Source organism: Stenella coeruleoalba (assembly GCF_951394435.1).
Source record: "Stenella coeruleoalba genome assembly, chromosome: 4".
NCBI lineage: Eukaryota > Metazoa > Chordata > Mammalia > Artiodactyla > Delphinidae > Stenella > Stenella coeruleoalba.
In genome coordinates, this window is record NC_137149.1 from 31413817 (window position 1) to 31426219 (window position 12403).

Consider the following 12403-nt stretch of genomic DNA (forward strand, 5'->3'; position numbering starts at 1 on the left):
AGTAACCTAGGTTGCTCTTGGGAAAGGTTTGTAGATCAGGCATTGGGTATCTGCCTTGAGTTCACCAGCAAGTTTTCCCAAAAAGGATGCAAAATAAAATTCAAAAAGGAAATTTCCTATTCACAATAAATGCTACAAAATAGAGTTTATCTTTGAGTTTATATTCGTGGAAGTATCCTTTTTCACCGGCAGAGAATAGCTATTGTCGTTTTTGCTGCTATACTTTTCCACTGGCTATAGGGCATTTCTCTGTTACAATATATGAATAGAACTGAGTTTTTAAAGGGTCTTTACATTTTGCTTCCTCTTTTTATACCATTGAAACAAACATTTTCAAGGAAAGTTTGCTGTTCTAGTTTGACTTATTTGTGGGCTTTAAGATGAATCGAAATGTAGTAAATTACATAAAACCCTGTTTATGTAGTCTACTTCATTTGTCACTCAGGTTTTATGCCTCCGTTTCAACTCATTTCAAGAATTTGGTTTCAAATCCCAAGCAAAAGCTTTTTTTCCTTGACTCATAAAAGTATATCCTATAAATGGTGATGTCTGCAGCATCATTTTCACTCAAGATAAACTCTAGTGTGTTGGGTTTTGTTTTTTTTCAGACAATATATTCTGGTGTGAGATGGAAAGATGGTTACCCATCAGGGAGTGAGTTAACCATTAACTTGTAATGAATCTGAAAATGTGTATTAGGTGTTTTTAAAAGTAATCTGTGCTGACAAGTGGAAGAAGTTACATATAACCGCTGTGCAACACACCATTTACTCAAAAGGCTCACTGACCTATAAAAGATAGATATCATTTAGTAATTCCTTTCATGCTATAATATGAAATGTATAGTTTTATACTACTTGTCATATAAATATTTGGTTTTAAACTTACTGACTTGGCCCTCAGTATGGGATATTGGAATCCAATGTTTAATTTCCAGCTCTACCACTAAACTCTTCTGATTTTCAGTTTCTTTATCTGTAAGTTTCCTTTTCCATAAAAGGACCTTTTGTTAATAATAAATATGACTTTTTTTGTTTATTTGTTTTAAGTCAAATTGGAGTATAATAGGGAAAGGTGCATTCTTACCTGTAGATTTTCAAACTGTGAAGCAGAGCTGTCTGCTAGAAATACAATGTGAGCCCACAACTGCAAGTCATACACGTAATTTAAAGTTTTCTCGTAGCCCCATCAGAAAAGTAAAGAGAAACAGGTAAAATCAACTCTAGTCATAACTTTGTTTAACACAGTGTAACCAAAATGTTATTTCAACATGTAATCGATGTGAAGAATTACTGAGATATTTTACATTCTTTTTTCCACATTAACTGTGTGAAATCCGGTGTGCGTTTTATACTTAGCAGCACGTCTGCATTTGGACTAGCCACATTTCAAGCCCTCAAAAGCCGGTGACCAGCGGCTACCATATCGGACAGCATAGCTCTGTAGAATAGCTTTAATGCATATCTTACAGTGTAAATATCACATTTACACATTCACAGAAAATGATTTGCTTTTCCTAGCAAGCTGTAGCTCTCAATTAGAGTGTTATTGTTAGTAGCTGAACCCCAAATAATTCGCATTTCTTTCTTTGATTTCTGAAAGACTCTTTAGCAAATAGTGTAGAAAAATGAGGGTCCCTCACAGACATAAATGTTACTCTTTTCACTTTTCAAAACACCCAGTTTTAAGCAGAGACTATTTTACACGTATGGTACTTACTAAAATCAGAGACCGCTTGAGGGACAGAATGGGCACATAAGCCCTCTTATTACTGTTCTGTAAATGCTTCACACCTGATCTTAAAACAGAAATCAATTTTATCTAAACTAAAATAAGACACATGCTTTTCCTAGTTACTTTAAGTGTGAAGGATCCCTTTTCAATACGAAAATACCAGGTTTAAGCCTGTTGGCCTTTGCTCCTGCGGAATTTTGTACCATCCGTTTGCAGCCCGAACATGAAAACAACTCATCCACTCTCCTGGGTAGCTGTGGGACTTCCTTGCCCTCTACCCCATGCAGGCTCCCCCCTTCCCCTCTCCCCCAAGGAGATCTGGGGTCATCAAGTTCTCGGACTGGACGTTCTGAGTGCCGTGGGGAAATCTTCCAACCCTCTGAAACTGGATGAGAGATTGATTCTGCTGTGGTGGCAGTAGGAAGACTTAAACCTTCCCTTTGAATATCTATCCCTGGGCAGTGGGTGGAGAGAGTCTCTTTTAACCAGCCTGGGCTCAGACCAGCACCAGAAAACCTGACCGAGTCTATTCAGGATTGATGGCCGATGAGATTCAGAGGAGAACTTCTGGGGATCCACTCACCCCAAAGCAGTACACTCCCTCTCTGGCTCTAGAGCTCCTGGAGTTGCCTCATTCTGCCCTTTCCCGATGGCCTGTTGTTGTTACACAGCCTTGTCTCTGGGCTACAGAGGAAACTGTCACTTGCTACCTGTGCTCAGTGCTCTCTGGGGTAGACAAAGGCGGCCCCGGCCCTGACTTCTCACCCACCTTCACTGACTTGTTTGCCTTTCATTATTTCCCAGTGACCCCCACAAATACTACTTTCAACATGCTAATTAAACTCCAGCTTATTAATAATAATAAAGCTTTATGATTGAGTGATTGCTAAAGCACTTGTCTCTTAGAATAGGGCAGCAGTTTTTAATCTAGGGTCCATGGGCTACTCCATACCCTGTCCTCCCCTGTACACACTGAAACCTCCCACCCCCGTCCGTTAATGTGTGATTGTGTTTGTATATGAAAACACTTACACGCCGCCTTTCATCAGATCACGATGTCTGTGATCCAGAAAATGCTGCGAACCGTTGGCATCTTGTTCTACCCCATGTCCTTCCGCTGTAAAATCTTACATCTACCTATGCACCCCACAGGACCCCACGCTCCTACAGCCCGTAGCCCAGGCAGTCTCCTCTTGCTTAGAATCTAGTGATCCTTCCTTTCACCTATGCTTCACCCCTTTATTCAGCTTCTGAATTAGCCACTGTCTGGCCTCATCTCGTAATGTCTTACCACTAGCACAGTAAATCTCAAACCTGTTTGCTTTGTTCTTTGGTTGGTTTGTTTATCTTGAATGATTCCAGTTCTTTCTCGTAATTTTCAAAGAACAGCCTTTAACATGAAAAATAAACGCAGCACTCAGAGGATTAGGGGTGTGGTGAAGGTGTTGTGAAATCAATCAAATAATAGGATGTTGCAGCTTCACCTAATTATAAGTCATTTTCCCTTTTGCTCTGATCTTTTCTCGGCGTAACCCCAGTCTGTTGAGGTATAGACGCCAGTGACTGAAACGTGTGGGTCCCCTTTAGGCTCCCAGAATGAGTTATTCCCCCTGTTGCCATTCTTTTCAGCAGCTCACAGTGAACAGTTCCTCTGTTTGGGATAGAAAAGATCTGTATTGAATCCAGGTTCAAACATTGACAAGCTAACCTATGTGACATTGGGCAGAACTTAACCTTTCTGAGCCTCCGTTTGTTTCCTTAGTTGAAAATGAGGAAATAAATTTGATCACAAGTGTGTAAGTATCATTCGTAGTTCCTAGAATAGAGTAAATACTCCGTGAATGTCCCTTCTCTTGTCTTTCTCACTCAAGCATCCAGGTTTTAAACTACAACTTTGATATATTTCCCTTCTACCATGTTTATTTCTTACAGCATTTAGTGCATTATTAGTGATTAATAAATGGTAAGACAGTTATATGACTCTTTAGGGTCAGGTCATTAAGCCAAAAGCTTCAGGTTAGATAGACCCTTGTAATAAGAGAGTTGCACTTAAATATAAAATAATGATCTTTCTAAAAATTTTCTTAAAAGGCAGATAATTGGCCGAAATCTGATATGTTGGTTGTTAACGTTTTCTTCAAGATAAATCTATTGGAGCCTCAGCCCTGTTTAGTGATTGCCCTTTTCCATTCTTTAAGCCATGACCCTGTAGCTACCTTGGAACTTTCCTTGCACATAGCTCTCCCTGACTTCCCTGACGTTGGGAGGAGGGGAGGGGAAGATGTTTGAATCCTCTCTTATCCCTTCCCCTCTGAGCCGCCACTGCCGTCAACTCTGATGCGTGTGAGTTAACACGCTGTTGACGATGTAGTCCCTGGATTAAAAAGAGCGAAAAGGAGAGGAGGAAAACACAAAACTAAACCTCAGGACTTTATAGTGTAGCCAGAAGAACGATAACACCAGATAAATAACGTTTGTAATGGTACTTCATTTTTATGTGCTGAAGATTAATTGGTGATAACATTTTGCAAACAGAGGAACACTGAGAGAGTGAAGGGGGTGATCTGTGTCTTAACAGATGGCATCAGGTCTTGCAGCATCCTGAGCTGATCAGAGCTGCCCCCCACTTCTGCTCTCTTACTCTCACTGTTGGCTTTAGGAAAGAGTGGTTATGGGGTAGGCCTGACATACCCCTGACACGGGGGGCCCTTGGAAAGCAGGTTTCTCCAGAGGTCATAGAAGAAGAAATCAGAGACTCAAAGCAAGAAACGTTTGATGCTCAGCATAGGGGCTGCTTGGCAAGGAATGTGAGTGCCCCCCCCCCCACCCCGTGACAGGCAGCAGGGAAATGGGGATCACCACAGGAAATGAATCCGGCTAACAGCAAGAGAGAGCTGGCAGAGTCTGCAGACAGGAACTCAGCCCGGCCAACCCTTGGGATACCCTGAGCTAAGAAACAGGTCACACCGTGCCAGGATCCTGCCCACCGAAACTGAGGGACAGTACATTGTGCTGTGTTAAGGCCACTGATAAATTTGCGATAATTTTTCAGGCAGCAATAGAAAACACGAGGACCAATCCCTGTTTTTAATTTAAGGGTAGGAATTCTTTCTTGAGCAGAGCCGACTTCTTAGTGTTGAAAGCCTCATTCAGACCTTTAGTCACAAGAAGTAGGTACTGATTGTCTCCACGTTACTGGGACCTATGCTAGACACTGGCGATGAGTTACCAAGACCTGATCTCTATCTAGGAAACAGATGCACAAACAAGTAGTCACAGTGCAGTGTGGTAAATGCATGGTGTCATGTCCTAGGGCTGCAAGCATAGAGCCAGTGATGACTGGTGTACCTGAGGAAGTTGAAGAAGGCTTCTTAGCACCAAAGGGTGCAAATCCTTATTCCCAGCTATTATGTGTCAAGAATTCCTTTCAAGAAAATAATTCACATTGAATGAATGAACACAGGTCTCTGGGGTTCTATATCGAGTTAAAAGAGTTGAAGGAGTGTAAAACAATTTTAATGTTATTTAAAAGGATGTGGTATATATTACTTTTGATTGTTTGCTTTTCAAATTTCTCTTGATTTACAGATGTATGATACTAGCAAATAGGAAGGAAAAAATGATAACTTAGTACATCATGAAAGCATTCTACCTTTGTAACACATTAATCAATTTCTCTCTGAATTCAGCTGAGCAAAAATAATACTTTTCACCTTACTGGCTTTGGATCATCGACAATCAACAACTATTTCTGTACCATTACTTTCCTACAGGCAGCCGTTTTCAAAGGACTCCCTGAGATAGGGTGTCCACGAAGTCAAAACTACTGTCGTGATAACGGCAGCACATTAGTTGTCTTCTCTGCCATATGTGGGCATTTGCATCATTGGTCCAAGAGCAACAGTGGGTAAAACTATTGGTGCCTTGGCACCAAGAGGTACTAATAGTCACTGAATTCTGCACCACAACACCCTCCCAGGGGAGCAAAAATGCCGGTGTCACTTAGAATATCCTTGAGGAAGCAGTAGAAAATTTTGGAATTTTCTTAAATCTTGACCCCTTGACTGCATAACTGACAGACAAACTGTGGTTCTTTGGACTCTGGTATTTGGCTGATACTTTCTCACAGATGAGTCAGGTGAGTCTCTCTCTTCAGTGAAAACACTTGATAGCATTTGTTGCCGCTGATAAAATCGGAGCTTTCAAGCAAAAACGAGAATTTTAGAAAACTTGTGAACCGCTGCTGTAGGCCTGATAACTTCCCAGATCCTTAAAGCTTTTCTGATGAGACGAGTGATGACGTGAATGAATGTGATTTTTATATTGTGTAACAAAATATGTCAACTCAGTGAAGGCTGTTTTCCAAATGACCCAATGCAAGATGATACATGGGTGAATTCAAAGTGCAAGACAGAGCAATCGATTTTGATGTAAGAGCAGGAAAAATATATTGATAAGCTTTTCGATTCTACATTGCAGCAAGCCTTTCAACTACCACTTGTAGAGTTTTGGTTTAGTATCAAAGAAGAAGAGCCACAATTATCTGAAAAAATGATTAAAATCATCCTTCCCTTTTCAACAACGTATCTGTGTGAGGTCAGATTTTCTTCCTATGTTTCAACCAAAATAACGTATCAAATTGGAGATTTGAATGTGAAAGCAGATAGGAGAATGCAGTTGTCTTCCTATTAAACCAGTTGCAGAAGGGAGAGGTGGCGGGCAATTCATCTGAAAGAAAGCACAGTTCTAAATTCTAAAATGTACTGTGTCTTAGAGATGAGTGATTTGAACTTTGGGGAGCAGAGTAATTCATTTATTGGCCCTCTTTTCCCTTTCCTCTTCCCTTTATCCATTCCACAGATATTCATTGAGCATATATTATATGCCAGGACTCGATAGATATTTTATTTGCATTGTTCATTAATCCTCACCTTCATCCTGTGAGGTATTAGTCTACCCATTTTACATATGGGAAAACCGAGATTCTGAAAAATTAAGTGAGTTACCTAAGCATAGCAGCTAACTGGTATTTGAATGTTTGAACACTCTGCCTCCAGTTTCCACGTACTCAAATATTAAACTGTATTATTACTCATCTCATCCACTTGGCAACCAGAGGATGCTGGCACTGTCTGGTTTTGGTTCCTTGGGATACAAGCTGTGGACTTCAGAGTCTCTAACTTGGGTCCAAATCCTGTCTCTGCCGCTTAACATCCTGTGTGATCTTGTATAAACTGCTTACCCTCTCAGAACCTTGGCTTTCTTCTCTGTGTTAACGTAAACTGTAACACCTAACTTAGGGGTGACTTTAGGTTTCAATGAGGAAACCTATAGAAATCATCACCTTACAGAGAAGTGGGAACACGGAGGGCGCTTCACACCTTTTCATTTTATCAGCAATTCCATCAGTCTGTTTGGAGTCCCGCTGGTGACATCAGTCTTTTGCAAGAGGCCCGTTGTTCTGCCCAGACCCTTCATTACAGTTGAGCCCCGGGCGGGCCATGCTCAGCCGGCAGGGTGGTTTGGAGCAGCGGTGGAGAGAGGAGCTGAGTAGTGGGCAATGTGGGGCAGGACAGTCAGGGACGTGGGTGCCCAGTTGTGCCAGCACAAGTTCTCTCTCCTCTGATTATTACTTAGCTGTGTCCAATAGGACTCAGCCTTCTCATCTATAAATATAGAGGTGATACCGCCCCACCTCTGTGCATGAGTGCCAGCCAGAGATATAAAGGCATGGCCGTAATGAGGGCACTTACTGGGTGTCCAGTGCATATTAATTCCTTTCCCTACAACATGTTCCTTCCTCTCTTAGGGAAGATATTCCAGGTGTCCGGTAGAGACCATCCCTTTGCCTCCAGAGTTGGGCTCGTGGAATACTTGTCCTTTGCGAACCTTAGAAGTTCTATCAGTTCCTGCTCGGGAAGTCTGCAAAGTCTGGGACCTCATCATTATCTGAAAAGAGCTGCTGCGTCTCAGCCAGTAGTCATCTGAGATTTGACAGCCGCAGCAGATCTGAATCAGGCGTTTAGCTTTGGTGGCTCTTAGGAAAGATTTCCAGTACCAAGTGTTACTTTTGAGTTCTAGCGAATGCAAGAGTCACTGTATCCTTTTTGGGCAAATGAAATCTGCTGCTCTTTGTGGGAAGGCTTGAGAAGCTCAGATTCTCAGAAGAGGACGGGAAGGCACGATACGAAATTACGCGGCTTCTACTTCACGAACACCAGACGTATTAGGAGTTTAGTAAAAAGTAAAATGCCACTATAACGATTTAGGCCAGATGAAATTCCTCATCTCGGTAAGTTGGTGGAGTGTCAGAATTCCCCTGGATTCGGCCATTACCGGGAGGACTGTTGATGAAATGCACAGCCAGTTGGAATGGAACTCAGGACCTTTATGCACAGCCAGATCCTGCACTGTGGGTTTAGTGGAGGTGTGCAGATGTGCACAGCGGGGACTAGCCAGCAGGCCGGCAGGATTCCCCCCCCCAGTTACTCCACTTACCAGCAGGCCCACGGCCTTAGCCAGGAGGGAGCTGAACCACGTTTTAGTCCTTCCCAGACCACATCCTCAGAGGCTGATGACATTCACGACAGCTCGAGTTATTGCCCGCGGTGAGTGGGTCGTTTCTGGGAATGCTGCTTTGGGGCTGACTCTCGGGGTCCCTAAGTGGTATCCACTTCGTGTCCGCAGGAGGCATGGGTCTTCTTGGCCGTGATGCCGAAGAAGTCCTTACGTGCAGGGACCAGCCTGGGTGGCAGCCAAGCTAGCTTCCTTGGAATGTTTTCCAGTCCTGGAGAGAAAGGTGGCTGTTGAGTCTCCGGCTCTAACCACTTCTACTAAGGTGCCTCTTTGTCTGATGTGATTCCTGTGCGGGGTACAGAGACCACACGGGCATTTCATGGATGTCACGTACTGTCAGCTACGGCCCAGATGGTCAACTCGGGGTCCAGGATTTTATGAGCTGGGCTCTTCGGGGAGGCCGCATGGTCTACTGGTAATGAACGTGGCCTCTAGAGCCAGACTTCCTGCATTTGAACCTGGCTCTGCAACTTACTAGCTCTGGGTCCTCAGGAAAGTTACTTACCTTCTCTGTGCCTCAGCCTCCCCTTCTGGAAAAGGAGGATAATGATAGTATCTGCCTCAAAGATACTTATAAAGTGCTTAGTACCTAGGAAGTACTTGGCTAAGTGTTAGTTACCGTAATCATTATGTGCTTCGCGGGTAGGGTGGCCTGATGGTGGTTTTTCCAGTTTGGGAAAAGATTGCAGGATTCCTCCTGAATGGCCACTTATGCGTGCTGAGTGTAGGCAGGAGAGCTGTGTTCTCGAATCCACCCTTGATATCTTCTACCCCTTTTCCAGTACCTGCTCTTTCCATCTTTTTCCTTTGCTCACCTGACTGATCACCTGCCTGAGATGCAGAGCTGGAATCAGAAGATGAAGGTCTGTGGCCGGGCTCAGCCACCTGCTGCCGTATGAGCGTAGACAAGTTACCGAACCTCTCTCTGAGCAGGCGTGGAGAATTTGGGACGACTTAAGGCTGCCAGGTGTCTTGTAAAGGTGGATAATTGTGCATGCTGTTTTCCTGAGATGATCAAGGAAAGGACACACGATGGGAGTACCTGGTGGCTCTCCTCTGGAAGCTAAGACTTACCTGACTGTACCTGTGAATGAAAAAGAATCGAAATGATTTTTGCCCTTCCTCCCTCCCTTACAGGGAGCTGTATGCTGGGAAAAGCACCAGAGGGGGAGTCAGGAGACTGGGGTCCCATTAGGTACAGTACTAGGTGCACAGTTCCCAGCACAGAGTAGGAGCCAGAAAGATGGTAATTTCTCTGCTGCTTGGTTCCACTCTCTTAAGTGCGCCTGGGGGTCTCCATTCCCATTTTCTTCCCAGTGGCCCTGTGTTAACTGGAGTTGTGTAGTGAGTAAGGCTGTCTTACTGTAAGTGTTGACAGTAGTCATGGCTTGATCACCCATTCCCTGGTGACCTCTGTTTTTCAGCTTCCTGTCTTAGAAAATAAGGATCTTGGACTAAATGAACTTTCAGTTTCTTACAGCTTTAATGTGATACGAAGGCATATGATGAGATATACACTGTCTCTTCTATCACCTGGTTCCTCTTCTTCATAGCACTTGATGTCGTCTTTTCAGATTTTGCTTGGGGTTTTTGTTTTGCTTTTTATACATTTATTTATTTAGTCTCCAATACTCGCATCCCCATTTTCCAGGCCCCTAGAAAGGAAGCTGTGTGAGAACAGGGACCTTGTCTGTATTGGCCATCCCCACTAGAATAGTGTTTGGAACATTTTAGGTGCTTAATGAATATACACATGTGCCCGCATATATACCTGTAACTAGGCATTATAACGTAGTTACGTAAGTGTGTCTATAGAAGCTAAGTCGTCGATTAGTTATTTCTCTCCTCACACGCTCCCCTCCCCAATATACAGCACATTGTTATTTGGAGATGAGAAGACTAGAATTAAGAATGGTTATGTTGGGAGTTTGGGACTGACATGCACACACTGCTGTATTTAAAAGAGATAACCAACAAGGACCTACTGTAGAGCACAGGGAACTCTGCTCAATATTATGTAACAACCTAAGTGGGAAAAGAATTTGAAAAGCAATAGATACATGTATATGTATAACTGAATCACTTGGCTGTACACCTGAAACCAACACAACACTGTTGATCAACTGTACTCCAATATAAAATAAAAAGTTCAAAAAAAAGAGAAAAAACCCTAAGGTGGGCGATAAAAAAGAATGGTTATATTGTCTGTCGTAAAACTTAACACAAAGTCGCAGTGCGTGGCTTCTCGCCTTGTGTGGGCGTGTGGCATCAGAGGGCAGCGGCTCCTGATGTCAGAGGAAGCCCACTGTTCAGGGCTGAGGACACTTGACTGTGAGGGCGACGTGCCGAGCCTCCGTGGTGTCGGTTGGACCCTTTTGTGTACGTAGCAGAGGTGATCAGCAGGAGGCAAGATATAAACCCTAGAACTGGGCTCGCTCATGTTATTGAGATTTCATATTGCTTTTATTATTTGGCAACAAAAATAGACATAATCCTTGTTGGCTTTAGCACACCTACTAGTACTGCTTCCGCTATCCATCTTGCAAAATATAAGACAAGGCCAGAGCTTAAATGAAAATCCTCAGCTTCTTATCTCCTTCCCACAGGAAAGCAAATCTGTCTTGAAAGCCGTAAAATTAAGAGGAGAGCAAGGATAGCATAATTTAACAAAAATTCATGGCACCGGATTCTGAGCTATATGGCTGGAGGGATAGGTCAGACGTCAAGAAGATGCTGCCTGCTAATGCAGGTCCCTTAAGGTGGTGCTCTGGAAATGAGAAAGGCATGCAAAATAAATACATATTTTTTTTTTTCCCAGAAGATTTCTGCAGTGCTTTTTTAACTACCCCAAGAAAATATCTAAGTAGATTGTTCGGCGATTATGCTTCTTATGAAACTTCTGAAAAATGAAACTCAAAGCAGTTATTCTAAACTATAGTTGAAATATATTCATTTTAGCATTTGGGTGTTGCGATTTTTGCTGTCTTTAAAAGGGTTTATAATAACAATATCGTCACACCCACCCGCCTCCCACTTCCTCTAGCATCCTAAATATTTAAGAAGCATCCCTTTAGCATTCTAAGTATTTAAGAAGCTCATTCTGTGTATTTGACAAACTGCATCACTAACCCTTGAAAAGCATGGAAAGATTTTTTTTTAACCGTTTACACATTTATGTGCATAGATGTCTGTGCAGAAGTGTAGGGAGAAAAGGCATGTGGCTTTGATAATGGTGCTCTATTTAATAAATGCCAAGGGCTATATGCGCTACGCAAGTTCTACCATTAGAGGGAAGCTGATAATTATAAAATAGGGCAAAGTCTAGTATGGATATTATGTTATTGTCTAAAAAAGTGTGATTTTTTTTCCCCTTGCTTTTTTTTCTTCGTAAGTTTCTTTTGGGCGCAGGTTGTAATGATAGGGTGTAGAGAATTACTATTACTAACTGTAAAGAGAATTAAGTGTTACTAGTATGATTATTCCTAATTTTCCTGAGAGGATGTTTTTTCCTGTTGGAGCCACGTACCGTTTATACCTAATTTGTAAAAAAAAAACCATGAAATAATCAGAGTACATCATAGGTGCAGCCACCACACACAAGTGTGTTATGGGCCCTCAGCCGTTCAGATATGTCCCTACATTTTAAGCAGTTTACACTGTGCAGTTTTCTGGCACTTACATTTTTTTAATATTTGTTTTAAACAGATATTTGTTTCCGGAGAAAGTGATTTCGTGTGCATTTTAGTCTGTAGTACAGTAACAGTCTCACTATTTCAAACTGGCTGTGGTGAAGGCCAGTTTGAACTAGTGAATGAGAGAATAGTTACAATTCATTACAGTCTATTCCTCTTAAATTCACAAGTTACTTATTACGGTAGTGTTTCTAAATAGAGATCTTCCCGAGACTGCTTTAACTAGGAGATGAATTTAAAATCAGGAACGTATTTTGCATGTATATAATTGTGTCGAGTTTACTCTCTTGGAGGGGGGTGGGTAGAGTTCCTTTTAAAACAGTCCCCTGATTAGGTTAAACTGCCTGAATCTTGTTTATATTACTGATTTGCTTTGTAGGCACTTTCTTGGGGGCGGGGTG

General features: G+C 42.4%; 1 protein-coding gene across 7 annotated transcripts in view; it reads left to right on the forward strand.

Moving 5' to 3' along the window:
- LEF1 (lymphoid enhancer binding factor 1) overlaps positions 1 to 12403 on the forward strand; it is a 119312-nt gene that overhangs the window by 65823 nt on the left and 41086 nt on the right. The window lies entirely within an intron of this gene.